Consider the following 11,967-nt stretch of genomic DNA (forward strand, 5'->3'; position numbering starts at 1 on the left):
GGCCCAGGTTGAAGGAATCTCTCACCCCAAGTGTCTAAGACAGCCCGACAGGGTTTTTAGGAACAGCTCAAACCATCAGCAAATGCTGCCCTGCTCTGTGGGCTCAGGGCAGCAGAAGGAGCCTCCAGGGCTGCCAACACAGCTGCACTGGGAAGGGCACGGGGCCTTCCAGGGAAGCTGGCTCGGCCTCCTTGGGACACGTCCTGGCTGGTGGCCATCCTAAACCCACGGGTGTGGCATGGACATGGAACGTGTGGGCCAGGGCATGAATGCTGCTCTGAGTCCTGGGGCCCGGGGAGCACTGACATCAGCAGGTGTGGCAGAGTCCCTGCCCAAGCAGACCTGTCCCCCGCCCCCGAGCCCTGGCAGCACTGGTGCCCATCTCCTGCCCCAGAGACCTGTGCCCCCGGGGGGCTTCTGTGCCAGAGGGAGCCAAAGCCCACTGTGCTCCTTCCTGTAGGGGCTGTTGGCAGGAGCACCTGGAGCAACTGCTGGCAACGCTTGGTCTGGGTCAGAAGCTCTCACTCCATGCTGAAATTATTTTCTCATTGAAGTAATTTCCTTCAGCACAAAAACACCTTAGTGGCAAAGGCACAGAAGAATCTGGCATTTAAGAATCCTCACTTCAGGAAAGCTTTACTTCCCGTTGCTCAACTCAAGTAGTTCCAAAAATTTGCAGCTTCCCAACTTCATTGGGATGGCCTGAGAAGGTGAAGAGTTGGAATTCTGCTTTCTGTCTCAAAGCAGCAACTCATTTGCCTTAACATCATCCACTGAGAGTCACTTAAAATAACACTGTACAGAGGTAAAAAAACAGCCATTCTTTGGTTTGCAAATGGTTTTCTGTGAAGGGATGATATTATCCTAATTCTCTTAAAGAATAAAAGCTCTCAAGAAATTAAAGTCCACTCAGTGTTACAAAAGTAGCCCAAACAAATGAGTAGATGGCAAAAGGGCTAATCCTCCCCCTGGTACAGATATCTAAGTGGCCAGTAAAGAACAGCTCTCCCCTTTTGTTCCCTGCAGGAGAATCAGGACCATGAACAAGAATAGTCACAGATATTCTTTCTGTCCTCAGTAACCAAAGTCGTGCCAAACCACAGATGCTGCCTTCAAACTGACTCAGATTCCAGCCTAGACCTCTCACCTTGCAGACAGCTCCTTCCCGACACCCCACCAACACCAACACCCCCAAACTCCAACACAGAAGCCCTCAACATCTCAGCAGGACCCCCAGCTGTCCCTGTCCCTCTGCAGAGCTTTCCCACCCTCCAGCAGACCCCCTGGTTCCCTGCACATGCCAGGGGATGGCACTCAGAAGGATCTGCCCCAATACCTTCTTCTGTGGCAAGCTCAGGCTGCCAGGCCTATGGTTCCTGGATCACCCTTCCCACCTCACTGGGACCTCCCTGGGAAGCACTTTCCTTGAGAAGCAAGCCCCTTTCCTCCAAAGGCATTTCCCCAAATGTGTAGCTTTCCTGGGGAACACCAATACACTCTTAAGAAAAGCTGGCAAGGCTGAATGGCTTCAGGTCCTTTCAGGACAGGCACTCCAGCTCTAGCTCGTATTCCCCCAAGTGTGTTTCCAGGTGGAGGTTCAGAGGTGCAGCCCCAGGCCCTCTACAAACACAAGCTGCCCGCTGCCTCTTCACCTGCCTCAACTACTGCCTGCGGTCACAGCAGCAAAACCAGGCTGTTCCCAGCCAGAGCCCAGAGCCCTGTTCCTGCAGGACGCTCTTGCCAGCACCTTCCAGGACTCTCGGCTGTGCACGCAGAGCTTTTCATGCTGGCTCCCAACAGGCTTTGGAAGGCAGAGCACAACCTGGCTGGCTCTGCCACCAGCACACCCCAAACACAGGCAGAGGAAGAAGCAGCAGGGGCTGTTTTGCAGCCATGCCCAAGAGAAACTGGAAGGGTGCCCTCCCTCTGGTCTCACTTGGTTGGCTTTCTGACTGGGTCTGAGCCTGGGGCTGCCATTCCTTGGTTGTGGGGACCAGAACCACACCTGGGATCCCAGCACTGCCTGACAGCACTCCAGGCACTGGCACGGTCGCGCCTCCGAGTCTCAGGCACCCTGCTGCTGCTTCATTTGCCCTTAGGCACACCCAAAGCTCTCTGTTAAGCCCAGATGGTCTCTGGTTCTGCCCTCTTCCTGATCCTGTGCAGGGATGGAGCACTGCTGTGCTTTCAGGAAGCTGTTCTTGAAACCTTCCAGCATTCCAAGCTCCTTTGCCCTCCATGGATGCTTTCCATGGAATCCCTCATAGGTGGGTTCAGAGCATTCTCAGGTTTGCTCTTCCAAAGTCCAGGGGCTCCAGGGTGCTCAGCAAGATCTGTAACTCCACAGCGTTGTGGAACTGGACTTTTAGCACAGGGACCTTTCCAGCCTGATCTGCCCTCGTTCCTCTGTGTCTGTGCACAAAACACGGTGTGGAAGAGAATGGCAGGAGGGGCCTGTGTGTCCCAGGGCTCTGGATTTGCATCGTTCCAGCTCCACAGAGATGCAGGTAAAGCAAAGAAGCCAAACTGTTTATTAATGGAAGGCGAAGCAAATGGATGAGCTGGGAGGGAAGAAAGGGGATGGGCAGGTTCTGAGGGCTGTCAACAGCAAGAGAGAAGGCAGGAGCTATGGGAGCTTCCCTCAGGCTCAGCTGTGACAGTCATCAGCTGTGCCTGGAGCTCCAGCTGATCTCCTCTGCTCTCCAGGTGGTCTCACCTTCCAAGAGATCTGGAGGTCTTAAAGAGATACTGGTTCTTCTGAGCCTGCAGATGAAAGTAGTTCAGCTCTTCCCTCAAACATCACCTGAACAAATATGCTTATGCAGGAGGGGCTGTTGTATTCACTCAGGCCTTGAAGGGCTGAAAGAGACAGGAACAGAGCCACAGTCAGAACCTGTATGTGCAGGAATCCAAGGAGACCTTTCTGCCAGAGCCATCCCACCCAGCTCTTGCCATGGCCACAAGAGAGGAGGGGCCAAGGGGATCAGCTGCAAGGTGCTGGCCATGAATCCCCCTGCCCACATCCCTGAAATCTCTGTGTGCTCTGCCCACAGCACCCCTCATCCACACAAGGAGCAAAGCCCACCACAGCCAGGGCAGGGATTGCAGCTCCCTGCCCAGGGATTGCAGCTCACCCAGCCAGCCCCTGCTGACAGCCCACTGCCCTCAGTCACCGTCACAGAGGGCCTGGAGCTCTTCCTTCTGCCCCATCAGGAGCAGCCTGGCCACGCCTGGGAACACAGGGTAATCATAGCTAAGGCTGCTGTGGCTATTATCCAGTTTGCTTTATGGCTTAATAAGGTGAGGAATTAATGGATTTTTAACTTCCTCTGGAAGGCAGGCACATGGATTCAGAGCTATGAGACACTAAGTGTATGTTTTGGGGGTTACTTTAATAATGGTACTTACTGTGAGGAAATGACACTGGGGGAAATTTTCTCCCAGCCCTTCACCCAGCTCTTTGGGTCTGCCCCACCAGTTTTCAAAGGGTTCAGATCCACTCTAAATGCTAAAGATACCATACAGTGGTCAGTGTTGCTGATAGGCCTCTTCTATTTAGCATTCAGAGATAAAAGAAGATTAACCTGGATAACCACACTGACACCTACCCCAGAGACAAGGGATGCTGCTGCCCCAGAGCCTGACCCTGCCCCAGAGCCCATCTCAGAAATGAACCACCCAGGTTGGGTGGGGATTCTAGTGAAAGAGATGGGCCAGATGCTGAAGGAGTACATTTCCACAGCTGGTGAAAAACCCTTCCCCTGCCTCAAAGAGGGGGAGTCTGATGGTGCAGCAGTGGAACCCACAGATGTTACAACTGTCCAGGTTCCAGCTGAACTGCAAAGGCAATCACAGCCAGCAGCAGTTGCCCCAGTGGAAACAAGGAGGTCTGAGATGAAGCCAGAGCACCCAGATGAGGATAAGAAAGGAGGACCCTCACAACCCGCAGGACAGACAACAGTGGAGATCATCACTGAATCCCTGATGTATGAAAATCTCTGTAATCTGCACAAAGACTATGTACAGCGGGGATATGAGGCTTGTACAATCTGGTTACTCTGGGTCTGGGACCTTATGGGTCCAGCTGTGCAACTGGATGGCGGTGAGGCAAGGAAATTGGGACCCCCTACCCAGGACTCAGGTATGAATCAGATTTTTGTAAGGGAGTTAGGCTCCCTTTCCCTCTGGGAGTAGATTTCATGAGTGCCAGAGGGAGGTTTGTCCACAGGGAGAGAATGCAGGATCACCGCCATAGAATGTGCTGGAAGACCCTCTGAAGGGGGAGGAAGGCATCCAACAGCTGAGAGAAGTGGCAGTATTGGAGGTACTCTTTGGGAGGGATGGACAGCATGATAATGACCCCGACAAGGTCAGGTGCCCAGGGCAAATGTGTTGGAGTCTGGCAAATCTGGGGCCATCTCAATATATCACCTTCATTGCAACAATTAATGCCAATACCAGCCAAGAGACAGTGGGCTCTGTTGCCAACAAGCTTAGAAATTATGCAAGTATGATCAATGGCCCGATGCAGGCTCATGTCTCTGCTGTGCTCCAAGAACTCAGAGAGGAGATGAAGGAGGAGGTGAGGAGGAACAGTTCCCACATTGCAGCAGTGTGAGTCACAGGCCCCAAAGTCAGAGCCCAACGTTCCCCAGCTAGAGAGAGAGGGTACACCCCACGGGCTGACCTGTGGTTCTTTCTGCAGGACGATGGGGCAGAGACATGGGAAGGCGGAATGAGAAACCCACTTCTGTCCTGGCAGCACGAGTGTGTCAACTCAAGGAGGGAAACACTAATCAAGGGAACTCCAGTAAAGTGAAGGTAGCCTCAACCTCCCATGACCGAGCTGCTGAGTATGATCTGTCTGATCCCCTTCAAGGAACCTCTGCCATGTATGCCCAGGAAAGAAATAATACCCAGGGTTAGAGGGGCCCTGCCTCTAGCCAGGGAGAGGCACGGGAGAAGTGGATCTTCTGATGGTGTGGATCCAATGGCCTGGCACATCAGAACCACAAAAATACGATGCCTTAGTTCATACTGGTGTGCAGTGTACCCTGATACCATTGGAACATGTGGGGGCAGAACCCGTTTCCATTGCCGGGATGGCAGGGGGATCACAGCAATTGACCCTGTTGGAAGCCGAGGTGAGCCTGACTGGGAAAGAGTGAAAGAAACATCCCATTGTGACTGGTCCAGAGGCCCCGTGTGTTCTGGGCATAGACTTTCTCTGGAATGGGTATTACAAAGACCTAAAGGGACTCAGATGGGATTTTGGAATAGCTGCTGTAGAGGCAGAGAACATTAAGCAGTTAAACACCTTGCCTGGACTATCAGAAAACCCATCTGCAGAAGAAATCCTGAAGGTGGAAGAGCAATGAGTGCCAATCGCCAGCTCGACGGTGCACCGCCGGCAGTATCGGACAAATCGAGCTGCTGTGATCCCCATCCACAAAATGATCCATGAGCTGGAGAGCCAAGGGGTGGTCAGCAAAACCCACTCACCCTTTAACAGCCCCATCAGGCCGGTGCACAAGTCTGACAGAGAATGGAGATTGACTGTGGACTATCATGCCTTGAACAAATTGACTCCACTGCTGAGTGCTGCTGTGCCAGACGTGCTGGAACTCCAGTACGAGCTGGAGTCCAAGGCAGCAAAGTGGTACGCCACTGTTGATATTGCCAGTGTGTTTTTCTCGATTCCTCTGGCAGCAGAATGCAGGGCTCAGTTTGCTTTCACCTGGAGGGGCGTGCAGTACACCTGGAACCGACTGCCCCAGGGGTGGGAGCATAGCCCCACCATCTGCCATGGACTGATCCAGACTGCACTGGAAAAGGGTGAGGCTCCAGAACACCTGCAGTACATCAGTGACATCATTGTGTGGGGGAACATGGCAATGGAAGTATTTGAGAAAGCAGAGAGGATCATCCAGATTCTGCTAGAAGCCAGTTTCACCATCAAGAAGAGCAAAGTCAAAGAACCTGCCCAAGAGATCCAGTTCCTGGGAGTAAAGTGGCAAGATGGACGGCATCAGATTCCCACTGAGGTAATCAACAAGATCACCGCAATGTCTCCACCAACTAGCAAGAAGGAAACACAAACTTTCCTCAGTGCCATAGGTTTTTGGAGAATGCATACTCCTGAGTACAGCCAGATTGTGAGCCCTCTTAACCTGGTCATCCGCAAGAAGAACGAGTTCCACTGGGGCCCTGAATAGCAACAAGCTTTTGTTCAGATCAAGCAGGAGATCGCTCATGCAGTTGCCCTTGGCCCAGTCAGGACGGGACCAGAGGTGAAGCGCGTGCTCTACTCTGCAGCCAGGAACAATGGCTTGTCCTGGAGCCTTTGGCAGAAGGTGGCCTGGGGAGACTCAAGGCTGACCACTGGGATTCTGGAGTTGAAGCTTCAGAGGGTCCGAAGCCAACTACACTCCCACAGAGAAGGAAATCTTGGCTGCCTATGAAGGAGTTCAAGCTGCCTCAGAGGTGATTGGCAGGGAAGCACAACTCCTCCAGGCACCCCGACTACCGGTGCTGGGGTGGATGTTTAAGAGAAAGGGTCCCACCACCCACCACGCCACTGATGCTACATGGAGTAAATGGATTGCTCTGATCACACAGCGCACCCATATTGGAAACCTGAATCGCCCTGGGATTTTGGAGATAATTACAAACTGGCCGGAAGGTGAAAACTTTGATCTCACTGATTAAGAGGAACAAGAGCAAGTGACACATGCTGAAGAAGCTCCACCATACAACCATCTGCCAGCAGAGGAAACACGCTACGCTCTTTTCACGGACGGTTCCTGTAGCATTGTAGGGATGAACCGTAAGTGGAAAGCAGCTGTATGGAGCCCCACATGACAGGTCGTGGATCGAGCCAACTCACTGAAATCAAGACTTTTCAGCTCGCCCTGGGCATTGCTAAGAGAGAGAAGTGGCTAAAGCTCTACCTTTATACTGACTTGTGGATGGTAGCCAATGCTCTGTGGGGATGGCTGGAAAGGTGAAAAAGGCCAACTGGCAGCGTAGGGGAAAACCAATCTGGGCTGCTGATGAATAGAAAGACATTGCCACTCGGTTGGAGAAGCTACCTGTGAAAGTCTGCCATGTAGATGCCCATGTCCCCAAGAGTCAGGCTAATGAGCAACACTAAAACAATGAACAGGTGAATCAGGCAGCAAAAACAGAGGTGTCCAAGACTAAGATTGGCAACACAAGGGGGAGCTGTTCCTAGCTTGATGGGCCCATGATGCCTCAGGTCATAACAGCAGAGATGCCACCTAGAGGTGGGCACGAGACCAAGGGGTAGATCTAACCATGGACAGTACTTCTCAGGTTATCCATGACTGTGAGACATGTGCTGACATCAAACAGGCCCAGCGGGTGAAGCCCCTGTGGTATGGTGGGCGGTGGTCCAAGTACAAGTATGGGGAGGCCTGGCAGATTGACTACATCACACTGCCCCAGACATGCCAAGGCAAGTGCTATGTGCTGACCATGGTGGAAGCCACCACTGGGTGGTTGGAGACCCACCCTGTGCCTCACAGCACTGCCTGGAACACCATCCTGAGCCTTGAAAAGCAAGTCCTGTGGAGACATGGAACCTCTGAGGGAATTGAGTCGGACAATGGGACCCATTTCAAGAATGGCCTTATCAACACCTGGTCCAGGGAACATGGTATTGAATGGATATACCATATCCCCTACCATGCACCAGCTGTCGGGAAAGTTGAACGGTGCAATGGACTACTCAAGACTACCCTGAAGGCACTTGGTGGGAGGGGCTTTTAGAAATTGGAAAATGAACTTAGCAAAAATCACATGGATGGTCAACACCTGAGGGTCCATCAAGTGAGCTGGTCCTGCCTAGTCTGAGCCCCTGCACACAGTGGATGGAGATAAAGTCCCTGTTGTACACATGAAAGGTATTTTAGGAAAGACTGTTTGGATTACTCCTACCTCAGGCAAAGACAAACCCATCCGTGGAATTGTTTTTGCTCAAGGACCTGGTTACACTTGGTGGGTAATGCAGAAAGATGGAGAAAGCCGTTGTGTACCACAGGGAAACCTAGTCTTTAGTGAGAACTGTGCATAAGGTTTCATTGTGATGCAGATGGGAATAGAATAAGGGGTGGATAATGTTCTGGATTGCAAGGCAAGATGTAGCCTATTACCATCTGTATGGCAGTTGTCTGGTGTCAAGTGGGCAATTCCCCTTCTCTCTTTCCCTGAGTGATCATAATCACCCCTCCCTCGGTAGGGGACAGCTGCTGATAACAGGCTATTGAATGTCACTGCATGCCTGATAAGAACTGTAACATCCCATTGTGAGATGCTCCACCCAGAGGGAGGAACCAAGCATTGCTACCCAGATATAATCTGGAGATTCTGACAACCCAGGACGGCTTCCCACTGGATTCCCCAGAGGAACAAAAGCTGCTTCTACTTCCATGGATCTGTGGAGGAAGAATACACTCTTTTTTACAGGACCCCCCCTGCTCCAACAGAACCACACCTGACACTTCAGGAAGACTGCAGCCACTTTTCCAGCTGGACTTCTACCAACCCCCTGACCAACAGGGTATCAGGTTGAGTTCTGTCTCTGTCAGTATTCTTCTAGTGTATTACATTGTTTTATTTTATCCTTTTTTTTTTTCCCTTTCCCTATTAAAGAACTGTTATTTCCTGCTCCCATGTTTTTTGCCTGAGAGCCCCTTAATTTAAAATTCATAGCAATTCAGAGGGATGGGGAGGGTTTGCATTTTCCATTTCAGGGGAGGCTCCTGTCTTCCTTAGCAGGCACCTGTCTTTCCAAAACAAGACAATAGGAAATAAAGTTACAAAATAATTTCTTTCAGTTCTATTCATTTTCAGCCAGTTCCAGTTTGTTTTTCACAGTTCCACCGTCTCAGCTTACTGTGTTTGCGTCCTCCTTTCTCCCCTGCCTTTCTCTGCCTGCTCTGTTTCTCTCTCAGTGTCTCCCTTGAGCTCCTACCAAAGACCCTGCCCTGATTTAATTCCCAATCCACAAGCTACAACAACCATGGGAGAAGTTATGAAGGTTGGCAGTGAAATGTCACTGTAGGATCTTGCTCCACTTGGCTTTTGGGTCCCTTCTTAAGGGCTTTGCCTTCAAGGGCAGGAACATAATTTCCTGGCTGGGAACTGGAATTCCAGCCCCTGGGAGTGTGTGCCATGGATCCTAGAGGGGCATTCCAGAGGCTCCCAGGGTGCTGCTCCTGCCGTGCCTCCCAAGGAGCTGTGCAGGGGCAGGGAACAAGGTCCAGCAGCTCTGTGGGCTCCCAGAGCACACAGCAAAGGTGGCTTTGCTGGACATTTTCCAACACATTTCTGGCTGGAAGCACAGGGAGGGAGGAAATGGAAGCAGGTCCCCGAGAGAATCCTGGAAGGATTGCGGTGGGAAGGGACCCTGCCCCGGGGTTATGATTTCGCCTCTGCCCCAGTGAAGGCGCAAATGAGACCGTGGGAACGCAACCTGTGGATCTGCTCAAACCTGGATTGAGCTGAAAAAGAATTGGGGAGGAGAAAGGGAGAAAAATACATCGGGAAGAGGTCTCAGAGAGACAGAAAGAAATAGGAAAGAGTTCTTGGGCGGGAGAAAGAAAGAGGAAAGAGACCTCAGATGGAGGGAAAGAAATAGGAAAGAGGTCTCAGTGGGAGAGAAAGAAATCGGAAAATGGTCTCAGAGGGAGAGAAAAAAATAGGAAAAAGTTCTCAGAGAGAGAGAGAAAGAAAGAGGAAAAGGCTCCGGCCCGGACTCCGCAGCTCCGAGGGACACCGGCAGGGCACAGCGCCGTTCACAATTCCAGCCAATCAGAGAACGCACTAAACAATTTCCAGCCAACCAGAGCCTTTCTCGCCGATGACTCACCGGTTGCCGGGCGGACCCGCAGACCCCAGCGGCCCCCGGAGCGGAATTTGGGGCTTGGGCTGGGGGGACGGATCCGCACCGGGGGGGGTCCCCGAGCCCCCTGCCCACCCCTGGGGCCGATCGGGGGCTCCCCCCACCCAGCAGCCGGTGCTGAGCAGAGGGGTGGGGCAGAGGGGTGGGAAAGGGGGGTCCGGGCTGGGAGTGGAGGAAATGCGGGAGGAAGAGGAGGGAGGGAAGGAGGAAGAGGAGCGGGAGAATCCCGCCGCTCGTACCGCCCGCACGCTGAGTGTGCAGCACCCCCTGCCCCGGGAGCATCGCCCCCAGCCCCGAGCCGCAGGTGAGGGCGGAGGCCGAGCTCGCCCCGACTCCAGCGAGGGGTCTCCGGGAGGATTTTTTTGGAGAGTGTTCGGAGCCGGCAGATCCCGGACTCGAGCCCCGGATATCTCCGGGCCTCCCAAAAGGAGCTTTTTCAGAGGGAGAGGAGCCGCGATCGCCCCTGGGGAGGGTCCCGGGGGGTCCACGTGGGGATGGCCCCGTACCAACGGGGTGGGACATTGGTTTTGGGGATCCCCGTGAGAGCCGGGGCTGTGGAACAGGGGATCCCCGGGGTGGGGAGGGGGGAACGGGCAATACCGGAGCTGGGGGACCCCCGGCAGCCTGGAGATGAGGGGGGACGGGACCCCCTAACCCTGGCAGGGGTGTGTCCTGGGGTGACTTCATGATGCTCGTACCCCCATCGGTCCGTTCAGCCCAGAAATGTGTTCTGCACCTTTAAGGCTGCCTCCGAGAGCGAAGGGGAGAAGGAAGAAGCAGCAGTTTGTTTTCAGAAACTACACTCACTCCTCCACATTCCATCTCCTGGATTGTTCTGCTGCCTTAAGGAGCTGGAACAGAGGCCAGACGGAGCTAAGAGGAATAAAGTGAATTTTTATTCAATTGCCTTCAAAGGCCACACTCTGGCAGTACCGGAGCCATAGTGGTGTCTCTGCCCAGATGGCTCCAAGACGGGAGCATAAGAGGGCTCGGTCACAAGATCTCACATTTTTATAAGTTTTAGTCCATTTGTATATAGGAGTTAACTGCCCAATCAATAGCTTCAAATTATGAAGTTTCATCCTCCTTCCTTGCTTGCCCACCCTCCTCTTTTCATGTTGTTTGCGCTTTGGGCCTGAAGTTTGAAGAGATTGTCCTTGAGTCTCCAGCTAGAATGGGATTGTTTTGTCTTCACCACCCCGGGAAAAGATCCCAGTAATACTTAATATAAAGCTAAAAGCTGCACACCAAAACAGAACAGAAAAACTTAAAATCTAAGGTATCAGTTGTCTATAAATGGACAGACAGCAGGACAGAGCTCTCCTTTGCTTTTAGTTAGTTTTTAGCTTCCTGAGGCAGAGAAGTTCCCTGGACTGTGTTTTTTCTTTTTCTTTGGAGCTCTTTAAACCTGCTCTGGACTGAACACCCAGAACACCACTGGCAGCTCGCACCTGTGGTCCACCGGGCCGGTTCTGGGCCACGGCATTTCCAGTGCCAGAGGGACTGAAAAGAGACTGATAAGAGACTGATCAGAGACTGAGTGAGCCGAGTTACAGCCCACGGAGGGACTTTCTGAGTTTGTCATCTCTTTTGGAGTGGCAGAGGTTTTATTTTTTAATATTGTTTATTTTTTGTGCTGGTGATGCTTTGCCTTTTAAATAAACAGTTTTTTCCCCTTTTCTTCATGGAAATCTTTTCTCGATCTGGTTGGGGGAGGGACTGCTATAATTTGCTTTCTAGAGGAAACCCCTTTTGGGGGTTTTATCCCAAATTTGCCCTAAACCAGGACAGGGTTGTGGGAAGAGGAGGGAGCCCCAAGTGGCTGGATTGAGGGGAGGCTGGAGAAGGGGACCCTGAAACCCCCCAGCATCCCTAAGCAGGACCGTGGAGAGGGGGGATCCCCAGAACCCATGGGATCCCCAGCAGCCCTGAGACGGGGGACTACCAGAACCACAGAGGGATGAGACTGGAAATAGGACACTCCTGGTGGCTTTTTTTGATTCACTCTTGATTTTGGAGGTTTTTATGGACACCAGGTAACT

The 11,967-nt window shown here is 52.5% G+C and overlaps 1 long non-coding RNA gene across 2 annotated transcripts in view; it reads left to right on the forward strand.

The window, feature by feature from the left end:
• The first annotated feature begins 10,104 nt into the window (after positions 1-10,104).
• LOC132334894 (uncharacterized) overlaps positions 10,105-11,967 on the forward strand; it is a 1,991-nt gene continuing 128 nt past the window's right edge. Inside the window, exons 1-2 of one of the 2 annotated variants that reach the window (XR_009488541.1) lie at positions 10,105-10,229; positions 10,669-11,529. This is a non-coding gene — a long non-coding RNA (uncharacterized LOC132334894). Of the gene's footprint in view, positions 10,230-10,668; positions 11,606-11,967 lie in introns of those variants that run through there. The other variant, XR_009488540.1, reaches the window with a different exon arrangement.

Source organism: Haemorhous mexicanus, chromosome 16 (genome assembly GCF_027477595.1).
Source record: "Haemorhous mexicanus isolate bHaeMex1 chromosome 16, bHaeMex1.pri, whole genome shotgun sequence".
NCBI lineage: Eukaryota > Metazoa > Chordata > Aves > Passeriformes > Fringillidae > Haemorhous > Haemorhous mexicanus.